At 54.3% G+C, this 21,749-nt stretch overlaps 1 protein-coding gene across 1 annotated transcript in view; it reads left to right on the top strand.

The window, feature by feature from the left end:
- The first annotated feature begins 139 nt into the window (after positions 1-139).
- The window catches only part of DAB2IP (DAB2 interacting protein), a 169,612-nt gene continuing 148,002 nt past the window's right edge, over positions 140-21,749 (top strand). The window contains exon 1 of the mRNA XM_014782113.2: positions 140-283. The gene's annotated coding sequence lies outside the window, so the exon portion shown is untranslated. The remainder of the gene's footprint in view (positions 284-21,749) is intronic.

Raw genomic sequence — 21,749 nt, 5'->3', positions numbered from 1 at the left:
CTGCGGGTGGCGGGGCCTGCGATTGGCGGGGCTGGGCCGGCGGTGGCCGGGGGAGCCCGGGTGCCCGAGCGCCGCGGCGCGGGCGGACGCGCGGAGCCGGCCGGAGCGCGCTTCTGCCGGGCCCCCGCCCGCTTGGCCCGCTCCGCTCCGCTCCCCCTGGCTGGTGCTCCGGAAACTTTCCTGCCGCCCCGCGACCCCGCCACCTCGTGACCCTCGCCCTGGGCCGCTCGGGCTGCGGCGCCTGTGGGATGGCAGCGCCCAGCGGCCCGGCTGGCGCGTAAAGGTAAGATATAGGGCCCCCGAGTCGGTATGAGGGGGCCCCGGGGACTTGAAGGGGTCCCAGAGGGACCCGACATTCGAGAAGATCTGGGGGCCCTCATGGGGGGTACGGGGTGCCGGACTGAGGAGGGGGCCATGACTTTGTTTTACTTACTCGTCTTGTACCCCACAGCCCCCTGTGCGGCAGGGATCTTTGCGTGGTGCGTCGACCCTTTGAACTTTCCTGTGCGCCCTGCCTAGATCGCTGGGTCCTTGGCAGAGAACCTCGCGGGGTGTCAGGAGGAAGGCACCCCCAGCTGGAGCCAGCAGCCGGTGGGGCTTGAAGTGGGGATTTTCTCAAGCCTCCCGTGGTCTCCCAAAACTTCAGACCCCCCTCAGCTCGTCCTGGGGGTTGGCGATCGGATAGCCCCTCTTCTCTGCCCAGAGCCACGCACCCCGGGGCACCCACGTTTTGAGTGTTGTTTTGTTCAACCCGTAGCCACTCCTCAATTTTCAGGGGGGGCGGGGTCATTGAAGTGAAGTCTCTTTTCTGTTTCCCGGGTTGCCTGGAACCCCACCCTCCATAAAAACACCTGGAGCTAAGCAGGGTGGAAATAGAGATCAAAACCCTCTAGGTTCCATTTTCCAGCCTGTTGGGAATGAGTGTGGGGTTTTCTGGTTTCCGGATGGTCCGTTCTCTTGAGCTGTCTGGCTTGAGTGATATGGAAATTGCACCCCTCTCCTCCTGCCCTCTTCTGCTATTTAGAGGGGAAATTAATTTGGATTTGAATTTAATTTTGATTGAATGTAGATGAATAGATTTTTACCTGTGAGGATCATCATCTTTAACATTATTTCTTCTCAATATCAAAGCCAGACTCCTTTCTGGGTTTTCTTGGCCTAAGACAGTACACCTGAGGGTTAAAAACCAAACCGAACACCAGCTCTGGAGCCCAGAGGATCCGGGTTCAAACCCCAGCCCCAACACTCACTAGCTGTGTGTGCTTGGGCAGGTTTCCTGATCTCTCTGAGCTCAGAGGTCCCACCCAGGGGGATGTCATGAGGCTTTTACAAGGTAAGGCGTGCAAGGCACCTGGCTCAGAGGACAACAGCCTTGGGCTGCCAGCCTGCATCCGGGAGCTTGGGCCCTCATGCTGCCTGAAGGGCCCAGCCCATTTGTGCCTCAGTTTCCCCTCCTCTCAAAAGTTGGTGTGGACCAGCCCCTCTTAATAGCCCTTTTGAGAAAAGTCACAGATGCACATACCCTCTAAGGCATATGATTTCAGTGGGCCTCAGATTTAAGGCAGCCCCGTCCATCCCCCTCCCTGTCATCATGAACTACTCAGAAGGCACAATAGGCTTTCTGTCTTCTGCTGACCTCTTCCCATCCCTTTTGGATGCTTGGAGGTAAAAGTCTCGTAAATATCAGGGATGTTACAAATGCATGAATTAACCAGCGTGATAGGGAGAGGGGCTCACCTGCAAAACCTGGCTCACAGTCACCTTCAAGACCATCCAGGCCACCTCGTCTCTAGTCTTCCTTCCCTGGTGCTTGCGTCTCTACCCAGTGAACATCTCGTCTTTTTTCCTGAGATCTTCTAGTGACAGTCAGCCCACTAGGCAGCTGGTTTCATGACTGGGTAACTCCATTCTGTTAAAGAATTCTTCCTGTTTGGAGCAGAGATCTGTGTCCCTGTTACTTCTATGCACTGGTTCTAGTACAACCCTTCAGGCATCTCTTACCGGCTCAATTATTCACTGTGGTCCCCTGGTGCCTGGCATTCTGTTCCTTCCCTTAGGCATTCAACACACTGAACTGAGTTTGGCAATGATCACAGCACATTTATTGAGTGTTTATTATATGCCAGGTCCTGTGCTGAGGGCTTTACGGGTATTATTTCCTTGCATCCTTAAGACAACCCCATGAGGTTGATTCTTTTCGTATCCTCGTGTTGCACTTTAGGAAACAGGTTTAGAGAGGTTAAGAGATTTACCCAAGGTCATACAACCTGTAAGGAGCTGGGCTGCATTCCAAACCCAGCATCTGCCTTTAGAGCCTGTGCTTGTAATCGTTACTTTTGTCCTACGCTAGCATGCATGCGCATGAGTGTGTGTGTGTGTGTGTGTGTGCGCGCCTGGGTTTGTGGTGTGTGCTGGCAATGCTTTTATCACTGTCACTTGGGGTACCTGTTAAAATGCAGATTTCTCATCTGCACTCCAGACCTGGGAATGTGCACTTTGTAAAACTCCCTGGGCCGTTCTCAGGCACATCACAGTCTGAGAACCATAGCCCTAAGGTACACTTAGGGAGAGAATGTGGGGTATGGGTTCCTAGAGATCTGAATTCAAGTCTTGGCTTCACTCTCTTGAGCTGGTTACTTTTGCCTTCTGGGGCTTTCTCCCAATTGTCAAATGGGCATGATGTGACACCCCCTGGTGGGGTGATTGCTGTCTCTGAATGGGCTGTGGAAGTCACTTGGGTGGATGTCAAGTGTATGGGCAGGCCCTCAGAGGACAGAGCTGCCCTGGGGAGGCCTCTCCTGCCATAAGTGGATGTGCATGGCAGCCAGCCCGTGGCTCCCAGGAGGCCCTGCTCACCTCCCTCTGCCACCCCCAGGCCTCTGGCCTCTGCCTTCTAGAAGGATTGGTGCACCTTGGATGAGGCCCTTGTGCTCAGATTTCTCATTTGGGGTGGTGGGGACTCAGGAGAGGTGGGCAGGACCTCTCCAACAGACCTTTTCCTCCTCTGTGGCCCCATGAAGGCCTCTGACCTCCCAGACAGGAGGTGCTGTGCCTGAACTTCTGGGGGAGGGGAGTGGGGGGATCTGCCATGTGTGCATCTGTGTTTTAGATCCAGTAGAAATCTGCCCCTTCCCCCGGAGGGCTGCTCTGCTGGTCCGTGGGCAGCTCTGGGGAAATGTCTGGCTGGAGGCTGGCTGGGCCTGGCTGGCTGCCGGGAGGAGTGAGGGGTAAAGCTGTCGCCTGCACGGGCCTCAGCAGTATCCCCACCTCCTAGCTCTGCTGTGTACAGAGCAGAGCTGCGCCTTCATCCTGGGGGATCCTGCTGAAAGCACAGAATCACTAAACACCCATTTCATGGAGAGGTCATTGGAGTCCGGGAAGCTGCAGTGACGTGTCCAGAACTCTAGTGTCTGTGAGCATGGGGAAGAGGGTGGAGTCGGGACTTGAACCCAGGTCCCTTGACAGTAAGCACAGGCCTTTTTTGCACTGTATCTCGCAGCTCATTGATTTTCTACCCCACCTGGACGTGGCTTTGGTGCCAGAGCCCTCCTTCGCCTGGAAGCTTGAAGACCTGGGTTCTGACTGGGCCACCATTGGGTTGTGTGATCCTGGGCAGGGCTGGTCATCTCTCAAAACTTTAGTTTCCTTCTCTGTAAAGGTGAGGGGGGTTAGTTAGGTATCTGAGTTTCCTTCCAACCTTGACATTCACAGGTTAGACTTTTTTCCTGCATTTCTGGAGAGCGGGGTCCGTGGGTGAGTTGTTGGGTTGGGTTGGAGGGTGGAGTGCTGCACTGAGGCTTGTTATGAAACCATTCAGAAAGGCTTCTGTGGGCTCAGTGTCCAGGGGGCTCAGGGAGCTGGGGAAGGGAGCGGGGCAGCAGGAGGAAGCCCAGGGTGGAGTGAGGTTGCTGACCTGGGACTTAAACAGTATTTGCACTCTGAACACTGCAGGCAGGTAATGGTGGGAGCGACTAGGGTTGCGGATGGGAGCTGAGTGGGAGTGTGGGGCTCTGAGACCAACCCAGCTGAGCCCACTCTCACCCCAGGATAGCCCTGGCTGAGGGACCAGGAGGATGTGTAATAGTCTCTTTTCTCCCTCCTGAGCTACCGTATGTCTCTCCCCTGGGCATCCCCAGCCTTCCTTGAGTCCTGCCCCTCCCAACTGGTGTCTGTGCATAGATGGCTATAACCTCTCCTTGGAGCGGAGCAGCTGGCTAAGGGGATCGGCTTGCCTGCTCTCCATGTCCAGGACAGGCCCCCAGCAGCCTGGTTTCCTAAAGCAGGACCTTGTTAACCGCAGCCTCTGCCAGCCACCTGCCCTCAGCTTCCCTGCTCCATCATGCGTCTTCTTACCTCTCCGGGGGTGGCTCCCTGTTACCCACCCACGGGATCAAACCCACGCTCCCTGGCTTGGCAATCACGGCCCCATGCCTGCTCCAACTTTCCTCCTCGCCTCTTCTCCCTCTGCCCTTCAGGCCTGTTTCCTTTCTCTGCCTGTGACTCCTGGACGCCCCCCTCTCTCGGCCACTGCTTCATTGCCCAGATTCTTCCTGCCCCTCCAGGTCTGGCACAAATGTCACTCCACTTGTTCTCATCACTCTGCTAAGGGTGAGCCTTTGCCCTGTGCGGTCCTGGCTTGTAGCTCCTATCGACGGCCTTGCCTGCTTTACACTTTGTCATCAGCTTGCCTGTCCCCCAAGATGGGCTCTGAACTTCTTGTGGGCCAGGCCCTGGCCTTACCTCTCATCTCTGTGCCCACGGAGTGGGTGGAGCCTGGCAAAGGCCTCCTTTGGTGTAGTAAATGTTCCTAAAGCCTTGTAGAGTTGGACTGGCTTGTAATTGGGCTTGGTTTCTCTGCTCCTGGCTAAGGGTGTTTTGCGTGCACCCCGCTTCCCACTGCAAACAGGTGGAGTCCTCTCAGTATGTACTCTGGGCTAGGCTGGCTCCAGCCAATGGACAGACAGACAGAGGCCTTTGGTTTGTGGAAAGATTGTCCTGCCTCCTTTGGATCATTCTTGATTTGCTTTTTTAAAAGGTCACTCTGGCTTTGTGGCGTCAAAGCTGGGGAGGCCTGGAAGCAGGTCTGAAAAGGGCACCTCACCAGCTCCCCCACCTGTAGGCTGAACTTCAGGTCTCAAACGAGCATGTCCAAATTCACCTGAGTCTCTAGAATTCATAAGAGAGTTTGTAAAGTCCTTGCGATGGGTCCACAGGGGCCGTTGGGATTGTGTTGGGGGCCCACAGACATGTCCCCAGAGGCACTTAGGGATCACATGACTTTTCGAGCGTTGCGCAGTTATTTGAGGTCAGAACCTCCAGAAAAACTGTCTGTGCCTGAGTTCAGAGAGAGTCGTTGAGCCCCAGAGGCCAACAGGGAAAGAGCAAAAATGTGGACAAAGAATTTATGCTAAACCACAAAACATTTATATCAAACTTCCAGGTGGGTAAAGTGCTTTCACTCTGAGAGTCTTGTTTAATGTAGCCCTTCTCTCAGTCCCCATGTGAGAGAGGAGGTGCTTGGCTAGGCTCAGGTGTCCAGAAAGAGGCGGCCCTGGGCTTGCACTGGCTTCTCTCTCTCCCAGCCCAGTGCTCACCACACTCCACCAGGCCTCTGAGGTGGCAGGGCTCGGAGTGGGGAGACAAGAGCAGGCTCTCTGGATTGAGGGCTCCCCATTCAGAAGGAGCCTCTTTTTCTTTGAAACTCTTGTGTTGGGGTCATTTTCCCTGTTTGTATCAGTTCATGAGAGTGAACTCAGGCAGTGGCAGGTGGGCAAAGTGGGACCCAGGAGAATGGGCAGACGTCCTCATGAATTTAGCCCACACCACAGAGGTGGGCCAGGTGACGGGGTCCTGTCCTGAAGTAGGAAGCTCCCATCTCCCTGTGGGTCACAGTGGCTGCTACCTATTCAAGATCCCTCTTGGCAAAAGGTCTGAGGGATGCTGGGGGTGTTGGGGGGAGAGGAGCGAGCTCAATGATGGTCTGGTTTTGTGTTCAAATGCTGCTCAAGTCCCTTGCCCTGTTGGAGGCTGGCAAGGGCCCTTGGAGCCCCGTAGCCTCCCATCAAGCCTTTGTTACTGAATGTCCTGCTCACTTTTGCTTTCTCAGTTTACCTGTCTCTACCCCTAGACTGAGCATCCTGCCACAGGTGCCTCATGGTCGACCCCTCTGGGTGACCCTAGAGCAGGCCCCACCTCCTCAGAGGGGGAGGAGAGGGAATGTGGGGGTAAATGAATCAGTAAATGAATGAACGACCCTTCTCAGCATCTTTGGTCTGGCTGGGAAGATGTCTGGCTGTCACTGGCCGGAGAATATGTGACAACTGAGTCAACCAGGAAATGGCTGTTTGACAGGGGCAGTGAGGACCCAGCCAGACATAATGGAAGCTGGCCCTGGCTGGAGCAGGGCCTTATGAGCCTTTCCCGGCAGAGGGAAAGCCATCAACGCTGGCGCCGCTTCCGGGAGGAGAGAATTCCCAAAAGGCTCTGCCAACCCCCCTGATAGGGATCTGCAGGGTGTGTGAGGGATTTGTTTTTCGGCCAGGATGTGGGGAGTTAAAAATAGACATCCTAATCCCTTGGGTTCGTGTCACACTTGAGGCTGTGCAGAGCCCTTTGGCTCCATTATCTCACTTGAGTGGCTCGGCCGCCGATGACGTAGGTAGAGGTCGCACTGCCCACTTTATCAACGAGGACGCGCAGGCGCGTGCCCAATTACTCGCTTGAGGCTGTATCCAAAATTTGGTGGCAGAACCAAGTCTGTTCCCCGACCCCCTATGTCTGCGTTCTTTACTCTTAAGGTGGAGCCCAATTAAAGTCTAAAGTCGACAGGCTACGGGAGGGAAGGGGGTTGGTTGAAACAATAGGGTAGATTATTAAGCAAAGCAGCAAAGGCATTGAGAAGACTAAGGACAGATCCAAGCCCCAAGGGACAAAGGCTCACGATGGGGTGGGGAACAGAGGGACGCTGTAGGTGGCTGTAGGGTGTGGGGGCAGGGGGGCTAGTAATAGGAGTGAAGCAGAGAAGTACCATCGGGACCCCAAATTGACAACCTTGAATGCCACAGTAAAGAATGCGAACATGATGCTGTGGGCAGCAGGGAGCCATCGAGGATCCCAGAGCTCAGCAGTTACCTGCTTTGTCAACGGTGCAGTGCAATGGTGTGTTCCTCCAGCTTTGCTACAGGTGTCACTTTATGGTGTTTGGTGGAGCAGGTTTTTTTAAATCCTCAGAAGACACCCTGCCCATCTCCACCTCTGCTTCTGGAACCTGGCACCATGGAAGAGGGAGGAGCCCGTTTTCTGCTGCCTCTGGGTTCTGGGAGGAGCCAGTTGTGGGGCAAAGTCTGTATCTGGGTTTCTTGGCTTTTTCTGGTTTTTAGTCTAGGTGCTCTTGGTTGTGTGTCTATCTGTCTTCCCCGGGGTGGGAGGAATTAAGTGGAGAGGAGGTGAGGGCTGAGGTTCTGGGGAATGCTCCTCTCGTCTCCCGGCCTGATTCATTGAAACTTTCACAGGCTGCTCTAGTGCCTCCAATATGGTGCTCCTTGCCCCTGACAAGCTTCCAGACCACCAGGATCAGTTTTATCTTCCTCCCAACTCCACCCCTCCCCCTGTAGGACCCCCCTCACCTCCCACCCATTAGGCCACAGCTCCCCTAGGGAGCCTGCACCCACTGCTTCAGCAGCGCTGGTCTCTTCTGCACATTTTAGTGCCCAGTGCCCTCTCCTGCAACCTATGCCTTTATTAACTCTTTGCTCCTTCCCCAGCTAGGCCAGAGCCCTTGGTGGGCAGGAGCGGGGCTAAACCAGATCTGAGCTGGACACACCACTGGAAATCTGTAGTCCACCCCTTTTAGAGTTGGGCAGACAGAGGCTTGGGTTTGCCCAAAGCCTCATGAAAAGTTCATGGCGGAGCCGGGACTTGAACCTGGATCTCCAGCCCCATCCTGGTCTTTGGCTGTAACAGCACTCTACTTTTCCGAAGCACCCTGCTTCTCTGCTCCAAAATCGGGGATTCCCAGCTCTGCAAGATCCCGGTTTTGCAGCCTGGGCTCCTCCTAGGGCTGGAGCCAGCAGCGCCGAGCCTGCGGGTTCCCGCAGAGGGCTCTTGGCGTTGGCGTCGGCTTAGTCACAGGGGTGAGGTCACCACTCACCTCCGGATGGGGAGGATGCCAAGGTTTGGAAACTTTCACTCTAAGCCACTTGTCGATTTTGCGTGTGTGTAAGAAAAACAAACCTGTTGGTTGGAACTTTGTACTTGGCCTGTGAACTGCAGGCCTGGGGAAACCACTGGGCCGTGATAGGCTCCTGGGCTGTGCCATCTCACAGGTTCCCAGGAGAGTGGCTCTGTGTCGAGAAAGAGCTAGAGCCAGGAGCCAGAACTTGGTGTTAGTGTTGGCTTCACATTGGCTCTGTGACCCTGAGCAAGGTGCAGGACCTCTCTGGGCTGTAATGATAATACCTGGTGGCTCACACTTTCGAGTACTTCCCATGGGCCAGGCACTGGGCTCAAGACTTTCCAAGTAGTAGCCCTTTTGGTCCTCACAACAGACCTGTGAGGTCCTGGTGTCCTCTCCATTTTGCAGATGAGGAAACTGAGACCCAGAGAGGACGAGTGACTTGCCTAAGTTCACCCAGCTGGGAAGAGGCAGAGCTCGAGTCTGAATGAAAGTCTTCCCCACTCCACAGTCACTCTGCTTCTGCTTCTCTGCCCTCCAGCTGCTGGGCTGACTCTTGTGGGATGTGAAAGTATAAATACGGAGAAATTGTGTCATTAAGCAGGTGAGGAGCAGGAAGGGGATGAATGGGGGGTTCTTTTCTAGAATGACACTATCCCCTGTATTCCCCCTCCAACGTGGGCCTTGAGCAGTCAGAGAGAGGGAGCAGAGGTGAGCAGGTGTGGCTGTATCCAGGCTCCGTGAGGGAAGGGCACATTAGAAGCTGTGGTCTCACAGACAGCCAGTCCTGGGCCTGTCTCTTTCCATCCCCTGTAGCTGTTGGCTTTTTGGATATTGATGTTAATTCCTTTCCCATCTTCCCCAGAAGGCACCTTCAAGGCAGGACAGTTGCAGGGGGCATTTCTCTTTGAGAGGAGTGACCAGTGAGGTGTTGATTCACATTTGGAGCAGAGATCTGTTGATGGCCGCTGAATCCTGGGCTTGGAGTGGGAGGCGGGGGAGGAGACAGCAACTTGTTCCCACCCCAGAGGTAACTGCAGAAAGGCTAAGGGTGGGGGGTGGTCTGGGGTCCATCAAACAGACTTGAGTCCTGGCTGCTCCTCCTACCAGCTGTGTGACCTTGAACAAAGTGACCTCACTTCTCTGATCCTTAGTATTCTCATCTGTAAATTGGAAATAACAATACCTATCTCCTAGGGTTGTTGTTAGGTTAAAATTAGGTGTGGAGCCAGAGAACACAGTACAGTGCCTGCACATTGTAAACACTCAGTAAATGCTAGAGTTGTTCAGACTTATTCTTGCCTTATATTATCGAGGATCTTCTCAGTCTACTTCACATTGGTCTTGGGATACTCTGGCCACTGCCCCTTTCCAGAGCTTATAGACTCCGGTGAAAGCAGTTCTGGGTATGGAAAGGTTTGAGCTAAAGAGACTATGTGAATTGCGTATTTATTTTTCTTGTAAAGATACACAGTGACTCAAATCGGCCAAACCAAAAGGTTTTCGAATATGGGTTTTTAAGGAGCCACGGTGATGAATAGAGAAAGGGATAATAGAGGGCAAGATTTCTTTAAGACCCTTGAAGTTTATCCTTTGCATGGCGTTCACATTCCACTAAAGCTGTTTCTGCAGTTTATGTCGCTGGCGTGAGTGTTTGTTGAAGCAGGCCTGCTGGGTGACGGCAGAGTGGACAGGGACTCAAACCAGTCTGAGGTTCGGCTCCTCCCTCCCTCTTGCGAACCCCCAGGGTCCACCCTCAGGGGGGAAGCATGCCCAGCCTTTGGAGAGGCCACAGGTTGGTGTGTGGGGAGAGTGAGAAGTCACGGGGGCTTCCCGGAGGAAGTGGGGCTAGAGCCGGCCCCAGGAGGACAGCCGCCAGGTTTCTGCAAACAGGATTGCAAAATCACTTCTCCCTGCTTGTCTGGTTCTCTGTGGCAGCCCTGCAGCCAGGTCAGCTGGGAGGCCCAGGCCTGGCAGTCAGGACTCTTGGGGAGCGGGGAGGTGTCTAATCCTGCCTCAGTTTCCCCATTTGGACCAGAACATCCCTAGAGCCCCTTTATCTTGGGCGTGCCTCTGGAAAGGGAGCGAAGGTGTGGGTGAAGATGCAGGTCTGAAAGCAGAACTGAGTTTGTCCCTTCCCTTGTGTGCCCTCCGGCAAGTCTGTTCACTGCCTGGGCTTCAGTTTCCTCATCCGTCACATGAGGGTAATAGTGACACTTACATCACCGAGCTGTTTTGAGGCGTGAGTGAGGTAACGCGTGTAAAGTGCTTATCATGGAGCTGGCACGGGGTGGGAGCCCATCATTATGAACTGCTGCCTGCCGCTGTTGTATTTAGCTGGGACACACCTCGCCGCCCTCAGCACTCCCCTCAGCCAAGTTCCTGTTGTTGACATCCTCCACACAACCAGTGCGGGGATTTTAAGTATTTATATCCTTGCTGGAATGTCTCCTTGCATTGTCTAGTTAATTACCTAATTGAATTAAGGCAAACAATTTCGCTTCCTTTCCTGTGCCAGGGCAGGAAGTGGCCTGGTGCCATCTTTACTGCGATTGAGAGGATTATTGAAATGTTTGATGGTGACGATGCGTCCCTCCCTTGAGAGGTCTGCTCCCTCTTAGAATCGCTCCACGGGCCCCATAAATCAAGCAGCAGCCACGTGCTTGGGAAACATAAATCTTGTTGAGGATGTTGATGGTTCGGCCACATGTTACTGTTGGTGCCAACTTGCTGTCTTGGCACCTTCTTGCCCATTCCCGGAGGGATGGTTGAAAAGACTCCTTTTGAATATTTAGAACTAATGACCTATGTACATATTGGGGGGTACTGGCCGATGGAGCATAAATCAAAAACCAAGGCATAGAGAGAAGGCTTCACATGGTGAGGAATCATTGGCTTTTCTCCACACCTTGAAGATGTTGGTGGCAGTGGGCTCCGCCCTGCCCCTCCCAGCTCTGGATGGGGAAGCACAGTGGTTAAGGGCATGGATTCTGAAATTAATGTGCTGGGGGCTTCCAGTCGCTGCCCCGCCACCTAGTAGCTGTGTGAATTGGGGCAGCCACTTAACTTGTCCTGGGCCTTGAAGTGAGGGATCCAGGGGAACCTGCTTCATAGGGGTAAGAACTGTGCTTCACACAATGCCGGCACACCGTAAGTGCTCAGACAAGGAAGCCATTATTTTTACTCAAGGACCTTAAAAAACCCTCGCTGTGTTCTTTACCCCTAGGCCCTCCCCATCCTGCCTTTCCAGACTCACCTTCTTCTCTCCAGGGAACAAACAGGACCCAGTATGCCCAGGGCTCTCCCACCTCTGGGCTCCTGCTTGGATGGTCCCCTCTATTTGAAGGTCCCTACCCTATTTTTGCCCTTTCTTTTTCCTTCAGAACTTATCTCAACCACCATGCCCTCAGTGAGATTTTCCCATAGCCCCCAGCCAGTTCCCTTTAAATTCCTTGTTACATCCTTGTTAGACCTTATATCTGCAACCGTAGTCGGCCCAAGAGCGTTCCATGGAATGGCCATCTGGGGAGATACTTTGTAGAAAAGGAGTTTTGAAAAAGGCTGCATACTTTATGCCCATTTGTACAGTACCAATCTACATTAGCAATTTTAAAGGCTCTGAGAAGTCCTGCAGCAAAGAATCCTGCTGGCCTTTGTTTACCCCAGAACTCTCCAAGCCTCTGACCGTAGGACACTTTCTTTGTGGAATTCCTATTGAGAAGGCTTTGTGATATTCTTGGGGATGTGGTGTGGTGACATCTAAATAATAGTTTAATGCTCTCTCCCCATTTTACAATCAAGGGAACCAAGACCCAGAGGGCTCAGTGACTGGCCCCGGGTAAACCTGTGTGCCCTGCCATCAGCTCCTGGATCAATTGACAGGTCCTTTACATGAGTGTCCAGGGCCAGGTGGCCAGGAAGGGCTGGGTGTGACAGCCAAGGACCCACTCTCACGCCATGAGAGTGGCGGCCCCGTGGCTTAGCAGTTAAGTGCGCACGCTCCGCTACTGGGGGCCCAGGTTCGGATCCCGGGTGCGCACCGACCCACCGCTTGTCTGGCCATGCTGAGGCCACGTCCCACATGCAGCAACTAGAAGGATGTGCAACTATGACATACAACTATCTACTGGGGCCTTGGGGAGAAAAAGGGGGAAAAAGGAGGAGGATTGGCAATAGATGTTAGCTCAGAGCCGGTCTTCCTCAGCAAAAAGAGGAGGATTAGCATGGATGTTAGCTCAGGGCTAATCTTCCTCACAAAAAAAAAAAAAAAGCTTTTGGCCTCGTCGAGGGGATAAGACGGACCAGTGGAGTAGAGGGAGATTAACTGTCAAATCCTGTATCCCTGAGCCCATGTGTAACAGGAGCCTGGGGCCCTGTCTGTATCCCTGCCCAAGGAAGGACACCAGAGTCAGATGTCCTCTGAGAACCCTGCACTGCCCCCCGGAACCCGGGACCCAGGAATTCGACCCCCTCTGCCTCCCACCCCAATCCCCGCGGATTCCCATGACCCCGCTGTGGCTGAGTCCTGCAGGGGCACAGCTGAGGAAGGGGGAAAGAAGGCAGCAGGGAAGAGAAGAGCCTTCTGTTTATCAGTGCACCGTCTCCCCTTCCTTTCTGGGGCAAAATGCTCTCTTTTCGATTCCTCTTTTATTATCTGAAATTCTCAGGGGAGCAATTACCTGACGGTGGGAATTATCTGCTGTCTTTATTCTAGTGCTGTCTGCCTGAGTTCCTTCTTGATTTTGGTAATTCAGAGCTGCTGAATGTTGTTTTGGGAGAGGGTGCTGGTGCAGAGGCAGGGGGATGCCCACAAAGGCGTTTTTAAAGGCGGCGCTGCTGTGATGGTTATGGTGGGGGTGGGGCCGTGGCTGAGATAATGTATTTCTTCCCTCCGAATTTGTCTCCTCCTGTATGGAAGGTGTGTGGGTTGCACAGGAGCTCGCCTGATGTGGACCTGGGCAGGTCGACTGTAGGAAAGGGAGGAGCTGAAAGGCAGGCGTCAGGTCTGATGGGTTTGGCCACCCCTGGTCACAGGCAGGTCAGTCCTGGGCATTGGCCCCGCCCTGACCCTGATCCTGGCCCTCACCCTCTGGCCTCCCGGAGGGCCAGGAGGCCGCAGCGACTCCTTGGAGAGCGTTTCGGGAGAGTAGCTGCCGCGAAGCAGCCGGACCTTTCCTCTTGGCAGACCGAGGTGCTGGCCCTGGACCCTGCCACCCACGACACCACTGTCCCCTGGGAGGGGAGGGCAGGTCGGGGCCCCTGGCTTAATGGGGGCATGGAGAATGGCGTGAGGGGAGGCCTCAGTGTGGGGAGGCCTGATGAGACTCGGAGGTTTTTCTGCTCAGTGGATAGAAAGGCAGTTGAGGGATTTCCTCCCAGAAATGGCCTCAGTTTCAAATGAGTGAATGCCCTGGACGTGGGAGGAAAAGCTGAGACTGGAAGGTTCCTCAGATCTCTCTCATCTGGGGCTTGTGTGGAGGAGGCAGCACGGTACAGCGGCTTCTGTGGAGTCTCCCTCCACCCCCACAGGAAGGGAATCTCCAGAAACGTGGAGCACAGGTTTGGGTCCAGCCCCAGAGGCAGCTTGTCCTTTGTCATAACCACTGCCCTCCCCTGGGAGGCCGGGACACTGCCAGTCCCTTCCACAGCCTTCCGCCTGGGTGTCACATGGCATTTTCAGATGAGGAAACTGAGGCCCAGGGTGATCTGTCCAGGCTCCCACAGTGAGTTCACAGCAGGGCTGGGCCTCACATCCAGTCTCCCAACTCCTGGTCCAGGACCCTCGGTGAGCTCCAATGGAGGCGCTGGGAGCTCATCAGCTGCCCAGTGGAGGAGGGAGTGGCTCTCAGGGGAGGGGAGTGGTTTCTCTGGTTCCATCACAGCTCTTAGCTGGAGCTGGTGCTGTGACTGGGTGCTTGAGTCTAACCGCCTGCTGGACTGGGATGCTTCTGGAGGATGGGGACCCTCTGTCACCTTGGATCACCCCTCAGTACCCAGCTCAGTGCTTCCATAGGGGTCAGCCAGGGCTCTTTCAGGTACGCGAGACAAAAGTCCCCCTCAAACTGGCCAAAGTTAGAGGGATTTTATGGGCTCATGTATTTGAAGAACCCAAGGAGACCCAATGAATCCCAACTAAATGAATTAGTTAGGATGTGACATCTGTCTCTCTCCTCCCACTCCCCCCACTTGTAAGCTCTGTTTCTCCACCGAACTGGGAGTGGGGAAAGGGGAGGTCCCCAAGGAAAATTGGGGTGCTGGCCCCAGAAGATGGAGGAGCAAACAGAGGCAAAAACAACAAAAGACCCGTCAATGTGACGCACGTGTCACGAATGGTTGGTAAACTCAGTGGATTTTTGTAGACACTATTTTTTCCTCCAAAGAAGGAATTTACACTGGAGGCACTATATTCAGATAGTATGCTCATCATCTCCTATAAGCAAAGCAAAGCAGACCCTGGGCATTGAGGAGGATCTGAAGCCACATTTGGCCCAGCAGCAAGGAGCACCATAATCAGTGATATGTGCCCGAGCCTTGGTGGCAGGGACAGCGGGGCTGGCAGGGTCTGCGTGTGCTGTGCTGGCCTGTTTGCCATCCCTCTTCTGGTCTGAGTTTTGGTGTTACAGAAGTGCTTTTAAGGATTGAAAACAATTGGGAATCTGAATAACGTTGAAAGACTCCTCCAAACTTTAAAGGGCAAAATACATGTGCTTGGAAGCCCTTTCTGGCCAGATATACTACCCTACAGAAGCGACAGGTAAATTACAATGTGATGGGCTGTGAAGAAGGGGTGATTGTTGGAGGGTGTGGCTCCTGGCACTTTGAGGCTCCAGGGAGGCTTTCCTGCCCTTTGACTGTGACAGCAGTGAGCTCACAGCCCTGCCTGGAGGGACCCATATTTATTGAGTGGCTACCATGTGCCAGGCACTGTTTCAATATAGATGGAGAACCTGTATGATTTCAGCAGCTCCTGCAAATTCCACCATTAGTGATTGATTCCTTTGGGTTGAACATTGCCCTTTGTAGCTTAAGTGTTAGGTACTAATGGGATACCGAATGGGGATCTCATTCATCTCTAAGCCCTCCTTGAGTTGGAAGTTATTATTTGGAAATGTGGACAAAGAGGAGTTAAACAGCGGACCAGGATACAACATCGGGCTGACGGTGGAAGTCACGGTTTGCACATTGTACGTCATTGGGCCTACCCCACCCTGAGTGCTAAACTTAGCAACAGTCAAAAATTTTAGTCATCAAATCGCTTTTAGCGGCCATTGTTTTCCAAGTTTGGATCTTAAGGGCAGAACAAGAACTAAAGGCCCTTCCCGGCTCTGGCCCCCTGCTGCAGCCTTCCAGATCCTTCCGCTCAGATCCGGCCGCCTGGGCCAGCTGCTGGAGGAAGTTGCCGGAGCTGCCCTCCCACTCTTCCAGCTGGAAGAACAGTTGTCTGCTTCTACCTGGTCGCCTTCTGGCCCCTAGGAACCCCTACCCCAATGAAAATACCCACCGCTGACCGTTCAGCGAACACTGACCTTCCCCAGCCCCTGTAGTGGTTGAAGGTGTGTGTGGGCTCTGGAGGGCGACTGGTCAGGACTAGGCTTGACCGGCGGGGTGACCGAGCCGCTCTTTGCTGACGTTCCCATCTGTAAAATGGGAGGACAGTACTACCCCCAGTGGCTTTTTGGAGGTGACAGTGAGGTAGATGATGCCTGTCAGGTCCCTAGTTCAAGGCTGGCGTGTACAAGGAGCTCAGTACATGGGGTCTTTGACGATTATAATGCTGTTATTGCTCGGGACCTCTGCCAGCCTTCCCGGGGTGGGTCCCTGCCCTGCAGCCACCCGACACTGCCTTCGCAGACACTGCCCCCTCCCGGCCTCTCTCATGTTGATGCCTCCTGACCTTCTGAGGGTCCTGCCCCGGGTGAGCTCACCTACCAGCTCTCACCTGGGAGCCCCCTTCATGCCCAGGCTGTGGACGACCCCTGAACCTCGATTACTGCCAATCCTGAATGTAAATCTCTCCCCCTAATCCTCTCTCCCGTTCCAGAAGGAGAAGTGATTTTCACCCGGAGCTCTAAAGGCACATCAACCGGTCCAACATGGAAGTCCTTTTCTTTCACTGAAACCACGTCCTCCCGCCCGAATCGCCCCTCCCCCGCCCCCACTTCCCTCTTTCTGGCACAGGCTGCGCTGGCCAGCCCCTGCACCAGGGAGTCCCAGCCTGGTGGTTTCCCTCCTTCCCCTCCTTCCTCCTTCGTGCCAGACTGGTGGTTCCCCTTGGGCGCTGGCTCCTGCCCCATCCCCGCCCCACTGACCATTAGGGGAGAACCTGCCTGCAGCCTCCTATCACTTTGCCAGCTTCCCGAACCCCCTCCCCCTACCTCCAGGGGAGCTTTCTGAACCTCGGTCTGATGGGGCCTCTCCTCTCCTCAAGGGTCTTGAGGGGCTTCCTATTTTCCCCAAGATATAGTCCAGACTTCTGAGGTTGATTTGCAGGGTCCTCCAAGCTCTGGTAGGAGCCTCCTTGCCCACAGCTCCTTTCTCTGAGCCCAGGAGCTCAGCCAGCTGAATGCTCCATGGCCTGCCCCCTGTCCTGTTGCCATGACTTTGTTCTCAAGGCTCCCTGCCTGGAATGCCGTCCCCTCAGCCTTGTGCCTGCCTGTCCAATCCTCCCCTTGTCTGATCAGATTCACCAAACCAGAGGGGATGCAGGTCCCCACACAGTCCAGCCCCTGCCCCCAACCAGAATAGCATGGCTATGTGTGCTTCGTACCCTTCCCTTGGCTCCTGAGGAATGTTCCTTCCATAGAGTCTATAATATTTGCAGCTTGATTGATTGGGGCTCAGCCCAGAGATCTCTGGGGTCTACAAGAGGAGGTTCTGGCCTGACCAGGAGGGCCACATCTCCAGAGGCAATGGGGGTGCCTATGGAGGTGTAGGGCTTGAGACGGGCCAGGATGGAGACCCCTAGTACCTGTGACAGAGTTAGCTCGACTTATGATTCAGTATCTAGAAGGCCGTGTGGGTTTTGTCAGATGCATCGGGCCTCGTGACTGCGAGCCCCCCACTGCCTGTGTGCCCCCCACTGCCTGTGCAGGGGGCCTCTGCTTTCCCATCTCTCTGCTCGGAGGGAATATTTCCACTTCTCAGGGCCGGTGCTGCCGGCGGATTGAGCAATGGTGCGGGTGGAAGCAAAACAGAGGTGGACAGACTAATAATTAACAGATGTCAATTGTTAATAGTGTAAAAATACCGCCCCCCCACCCCCCTTTCCCAGAGGGAGGAAGCTGCACGGTCACTTGGCCCCTCGGAAGAGATTGATGCACAGCCAGCTTGGCACAGGTTTGGCAGAGAGAACGACAGGGACTGTGAGGTGTTGGGGAAGGGTGGGGGGATAAGTGCCATTGCCAAGGCCACTGGGCTTTGACTTACTTTGACTCCCAGGGTTGTCTTGGGGCAAGGACAGTGGCTGCTGAGTGAAAGGGAACGGTGGGAGGGGTGCTTGGGGAGTACCACGAATCTGTCGGTGGTCCCCGCTCCCCGGTTTCATCCAGATCCAGGCTGCTGTCTTCTCTCCTGTGTGACGGCAGGATGCTTCTAACTGGGCTCTCTCCTGTGTTTGCTCCTCCAACATCTGCTCTTCACTTGGTAGCCAGTGTGTAGGTTGGTTCACATTGCTCCCGGCTCCCACTGCTCTTAGAGCCACGTGTAGCCCGGGCCTTGGCCCCACGGCCCGGCTGGGCCTGCCTGGCTCACGTCCCCTTCCCCGTCCTCGCTGCTCCTCAGCCACACTGGCCTTTCCTTCAGTTCCTTTCAGACATGTGGGTTTTGTCCACCACTGGACCCTGCCCAGGCTGTTCCCTGGCCTGGAGCCCTGTCCTCCTTGGAATGTCTTGCTTCAGTTCTCACCTTGAATGGCCCTCCTCCCAGACCACATGTCTCATAGAGGGTGACCCCTCCCCCAGGTAGTCTCTGCCTTGATTCTTGTTTTTTCCTTTATAGCATGCGTCAGGGTGTTAACTTGCATGTGTGTGTACATATGTGTGTATTTATAGTTTTTTATTGCTTCTTTTTGTGTATTTCTACTGGACCGAAAGCCCATGAGGGCAGGCTCCCTGTCTGGCTTTTCACCCTTAGCACCTGACACGGTTTCTGGTATGCAGTAGGTTCTCAATAAATATTTGTCAGATGAATGCATGAATGAGTAAGTGAAGACCTCAAGAGAGGCCACACGCTGGGCTAGGATAACTGACCATCTCCGTTTGCTCCGTTCTGAGGGGGTTTCCAGGATGTGGGACTTTCGGTTTTTTGTTTGGTTTTGTTTTTTTTGGCGAGGAAGATTGGCTCTGAGCTAACCTCCATACCAGTCTTCCTCTGTTTTGTATGTGGGTCGCTCCCACAGCATGGCTTGACGAGTGGTGTAGGTCCACGCCCGGGATCTGAACCTGCGAACCCGGGCCACCGAAGCGGAGCGCCCTGGACTCAACCACTATGCCACGGGGTGGCCCCTGGACTTTTGGTTTTAAACCCAAGACAGTTGCAGGGAAATCAGGATGAGCTGGCCGCACTGTCCCTGGCCCAAGTGTCCATCCCTGGAGGAGTGGGTTTTCGAGGTCTAGATTCTAGCTAATGTTCACAGCCCTTAGAAGGAGTCCAGGGCAGATGCATTCCTGAGGATGAATGTGTGAGTGCCTGGGGATGTGCACCCGGGGTGTTGGGCAGGTGGGCTGCCACTCCCCACCCAGCTGCTGTCTGCCTAATCTGAGCCTGGTGCCATCCCTGTGAAGCGAGTGGCCAGCTCTTCTCACCCCCACTTGGCAGCTGAGATTTACTTGACGTGTCCACGGTCAGCTCCAGGTGGCCAAGCCGGGGTCCTGCTCTAACACAGCACGTCCAATCCCCACATGTATTCATTTGCTAGGGCTCCATAACAAAATACCACAGACTAGGTGACTGAAACAATGGAAATTGATTTTCTCGAAGCTCTGGAGGCTGGAAGGCCTGATCAAGGTGTCAGCAGGGCTGGTTTCCTCTGGGGCCCCTCTCCTTCGCTTGCAGGTAGCCCCCTCTCGCTGCCTCTTCACGTGGTCATCCTCTGTGCACATGGACCCCTGGTGTCCTTTACTGTGTCCGTTTTCCTCTTCTTAGAAGGACATCAGCCATAATGAACTAGGTCCCACCCAAATGGCCTCGTTTTAATTTAATCACCTCTTTAAAGACCTTATTTCCAAATGTGGTTACATCTGAGGAACTGGGGGTTGGACTTCAACACGTGAACTTTGGGGGAACACATTTCAGCCCACATACCACCCCAGGCCTGACTCATCGCCCCCCACCCCCAGATATAACATCTAGGGTGGTGGTGCCCGGCCAGGGGCGCTTTGCCCAGGGCAAGAGTCCTCTACATCTCGGGGGCTGGGGAACCCCAAGGACAGGCTTTAAGCTTTAGTTTCCTTCACCCCCGCAATCTGTTTCTTTCCTTTTCTCCCACATATGCGCGTTCTCTCAAGAGAGAAACCATCTGTTGGTTCTCTCAGCTGTCTTGGGCCAAGCGCAGTTGGTTCCTTCTGGATTGCAGTTCCCAGCCCCCAGCCTCAAAGCTTGGGGTGCCTTGGGCTTCCTCCTGGTGCACAGAGGCTCGGGGGTCCCGTCCACCCTGAAGCAGCTCTTCCAGGCAGAGTCCACGGTTCCTGCCTCTGCACCCCAGCCAGGCTGCCCAGAGCGCAAGCTCATCTTGTTCCTGGTGTCCTCAGGGCTGGGTCAGCACCTGGCACCCTGTACAAATCACGAAGTTTTGTGGAAAGGAGACAGGAAGGCGCATGAGGAGCAGGCCGGGGTGGCTGCTGAGATCTCTGGACGAGGCTGTCTACAGCCAGTCCAGGCTGCACCACTCGCTAGGTGAACTTGGACAAGTCAGTTCACTCCTCTGATCCTCTGTTTACTCATCTGTAAAGTGGGGAGGTAATAACTACCTTCCGGGATTGTTGAGAAAATGGAATGACAGGAACTTATTTGAAGCATTCAGTGTGGTGCCAGGCATCCACTAAGGGCTCCATGAGTGTTCATTTCTGTTACTTGGGGATGTACCGGGTTCGGGGAAAAGTGTGTCTCTGTAACAGCCTTCCTGGGCAGCTCTGAGGCTAATCATTCCCTTTTCCGTCAAGGGCATGGTTGGAGGGGCCGAGGGAAAGGGAGTGTGTCTGCGTCCCTTGCCTTCCTCTAGGCTTAGCCGCCCCTGTTTGTCATGTTAAGGATGAGCCCTTACAGGCTGTGGCCTTTTTCCAGGTCCCAGGTCCTCTCTCTCATGACCGCCAGCATCTACACAACACCCCTGGGAGGCAGGTACTGTTATTATTCTTTTCCTCCACTTTCCAGAGGAGGAAGCAGAGGCTCAGAGAGGTGAAGTCACTTCCCCTAGGTCACACAGCTGGTAGCTGCAGAGCCAAATCAGCTGTCTCCAAAATGTCTGGTCTCTGAGTCCCCTGTGGTGCTGAGGGTGGGTTCTGGGGTGAGTAGGTATCAGGTGTGGGCTCTGAGGCTGTTTGGGCTGATGGAAAGGCAGGGTCAAGGAGAGTTTTTTGCCTTTTTTTGGTCTTTTTAAATTACAGCTGCTCTGAATTCTGAGCTGCTGCTCCCTGAGGCCGCCAGAGGCAGGGGGCTGGGCTGAATCTGGCCTGCAGCCCTATTTGATACGACCTGTAAGATGTGTGTGTGTGTGTGTGTGTGTGTGTGCTTAAATCTGAATTAGTTGGCTACATTTAACCATCAGCAAGTTTTTCCATTAAAATCTGGTAGCTTCTCTTGACATCAGATCATTGGCCATACTGGGCCTGCTTTCCAGAACACTGCGGTGGGGTGGGGCGCGTGCGCTCCATTTAGTCTGGTTGGCCTGCTTTGCTCCTTCTCTTCCCTTCCCAGCTCACACTGGCATTTGCGTTTGCGATTCCTGAGCTGGGTGAGCTAGAGGGCTGGGGCACGCCTGGGGGTTGGTGTGGGCCTGGGAGCCCCTCTGAGGAGCTTGCTGCTGGGAAGGGCAGGCGGAATCATAATTCAAGGCAGAATGAGTGGCCCCAGAGAGATGTTCAGACAGCGCTTCGGGCTTTTGGAAATGTTAATGTGTTCAGTAGGGCATCCATTGACTCGGCCCACGGTTAATGAGCTCTTGTTCTGTGCCCTGGCCAACTCTGGAGGCTGCAAAGAGAGATGTAGGACACAGACTGTCCTCAGAGAGCCTTCATTTCAGGGGTGAGGGAACCTGAGGTGGGCTTTCAGGGAGGCTGATGTTTGAACAGGTACAGTGAGGTGCAGAGGCATTCGAGGCAGAGGAAAGAGCGTGGGCAAAGGTTCAGAGCTGGGACCTCGCCGGGGTTCTGGAGTGAGCCTTAGTGGGGTGGGTCCCCCATTCCGCCCTTCCCCACGCGGGAGCCAGGCTGGAACTTAGGACTTGCCCAAGAATGATGAAGGCACAGGGAGATTCAACCTGGAACAGAGCTGACAGAGGACAAATTTTCTGTGTGGTTTTAATTTCTAAAGGCTTTTTTTTTAAATAGTCTTTATTTTTTAGAGCAGTTTTAGGTTCACA

Source organism: Ceratotherium simum, chromosome 29 (assembly GCF_057802395.1).
Source record: "Ceratotherium simum simum isolate JZ-2026a chromosome 29, ASM5780239v1, whole genome shotgun sequence".
In the NCBI taxonomy this organism is placed as follows: domain Eukaryota; kingdom Metazoa; phylum Chordata; class Mammalia; order Perissodactyla; family Rhinocerotidae; genus Ceratotherium; species Ceratotherium simum.
Note: the sequence above shows the minus strand (reverse complement) of the source record. Positions and strands in the feature narration are given on the sequence as shown.